At 41.6% G+C, this 2,095-nt stretch overlaps 1 long non-coding RNA gene across 1 annotated transcript in view; it reads right to left on the bottom strand.

Moving 5' to 3' along the window:
* Positions 1 to 2,095, bottom strand: part of LOC108445669 — a 20,991-nt gene continuing 18,896 nt past the window's right edge. The window contains exon 3 of the long non-coding RNA XR_001860620.1: positions 1 to 231. This is a non-coding gene — a long non-coding RNA (uncharacterized LOC108445669). The remainder of the gene's footprint in view (positions 232 to 2,095) is intronic.

Here is a 2,095-nt window from a genome sequence, read left to right as displayed (position 1 = left end):
GCACACCATAGAGAAATATACCACCAAGTTCAAAGCTACCTTTCTTGTACTGGGCATAAATACCCTAAAAATCTAGTTCAATCTTTTGTACAATGGCTTTTTCAGTACTTTCCTAATCTGACCTCCGAGGACATAAGATCTGCTGAATTTTGGGATAAGGTGGGGAGAAAACTCTCCTCTCTTAGGCGTGCAGGAGACAAAACAGTTTCAAAATTCTTTCCTCTCCTGTTACTAAGTTACACTTTGCTGGAGAAAAAAGCAGTACATGAAAAGCCTCTGCAAAAACCCCCTGTTAATTCCCTTATACCCTCTTCCAACCCCTGTGTCCCTGACCCCTCTTCTGCTACGCTAGAAAACACATAGAGCAGACTGCTTTTCAGCACAGGAGTGCTATTGTCGTCCTGGCTCAGCCGTGTTTCCTCAGCACCCTGCCTTGGATGGGAATCTGGAGCTAGTCCAAGGACCTTTCCAACCCCTTTTCTCTACTCCTTTGTCCCCAGTTTCTAGCCCTCATGTTTTAAGCACACGTAAAAACCCCTTCTCCCCTGATCTCTTTGTTCCCAGGGACAGCCATTGCCATGTGCTCGCAGCCCGGGAAAAACCCCCTCCCCCCAACCTCTTTTCTCCGAGTTTGTTTTGTCTCCCATAATGGCAGACGCAGTGTTTCTTCTTTGACAACAATTAGATCACATTAGACCTTTTATCTGGTGACAATAATATGGCAAATCCCCAAAAACAAGGAATGCTTATCCCTTGTCCAGTTCTTACTGAAATCACACATGCTGCTGAAAAGGCCTTAACATTACTACCATCTCAGACTTCTACATCTCATTATACCAACATCAAACAATTTCCAAATGAAAATATTATTCCCTTTTATAACCGTTTGTTATAGCTATCTTTTTTATAGCAACCATTTGTTGCATAGCTATCTTTTCCCAGGTCCCTAATTCTGACCTTCAACAAGCGCTCCTACTCGAACTGCTCCAAGTGAATACCCACAGTCATGTGACTACCCCCTTAAATCCTGAAACCCATGGCTACCAGGAAGTAACTCCTCCTGCTGCTACTACACTCTCTCGTATAGGCGTGAACCCTGGCTTGACACCCTTTCCTTATTCTAATATTAAGGATTTGTGCAAGGCAATTAAGGAGTTTGGGATGCATAATAATTATTTCAAGAGCCTTTTAAGTGCTACTTTTGCAACTCACTTACTTGTACCTCATGATTTAATTACAATAGTGCAAACTTCTCACACCTGGTGATTTTGTGTTGTGGAAAAAACAATGGAAAATAATTTTATCTGATTTATTGCAAATTTTGTGGCAAACTCCAGATAATTACCTGGACTTTGACAACAATTATATCACATTAGACCTTTTATCTGGTGACAATAATATGACAAATCCTCAAAACCAAGCAATGCTTATCCCTCATCCAGTTCTTACTGAAATCACACGTGCTGCTGAAAAGGCCTTAACATTACTACCATCTCAGACTTCTACATCTCATTATACCAACATCAAACAATTTCCAAATGAAAATATTATTCCCTTTTATAACCGTTTGTTATAGCTATCTTTTTTATAGCAACCATTTGTTGCATAGCTATCTTTTCCCAGGTCCCTAATTCTGACCTTCAACAAGCGCTCCTACTCGAACTGCTCCAAGTGAATACGAATGATGTTTGCAAACAAGTCATCCTCACTCTCCCTCTGCATCCTCCTCCTACTATTGAATCCATCCTCAAAGCCTGTGCAAAGAAGGTGCAGCTGAACACAGCTGTTCCCTTTTTGAAAAAAGTGGGGATGGTGGGAGAAATTGTGGAAAATGCTATGACTACAGGGGAAACTCAATCTCGAGGTAACTTTATATGCTCTCATTGTCAGAAAAAGGGACATGTAGCTCACAATTGCAGAACAACTATAATTGCTGATAAAAACTCTCCAAAGATTGTTTCCCCAGGTCAACAGCAGGGAAACTAGCGACTCAACGCGTCCTAACAGCTCCGCGTTCAGACATAAATAGGGCAGCAGACAAAGCAACTTGGACTTCTGGACTCGGGTTTAAGGTAACCTGTGATAAAGCACACCA

Source organism: Corvus brachyrhynchos, unplaced genomic scaffold (genome assembly GCF_000691975.1).
Source record: "Corvus brachyrhynchos isolate BGI_N302 unplaced genomic scaffold, ASM69197v1 scaffold42, whole genome shotgun sequence".
NCBI classification, from domain to species: Eukaryota; Metazoa; Chordata; class Aves; order Passeriformes; family Corvidae; genus Corvus; species Corvus brachyrhynchos.
Note: the sequence above shows the minus strand (reverse complement) of the source record. Positions and strands in the feature narration are given on the sequence as shown.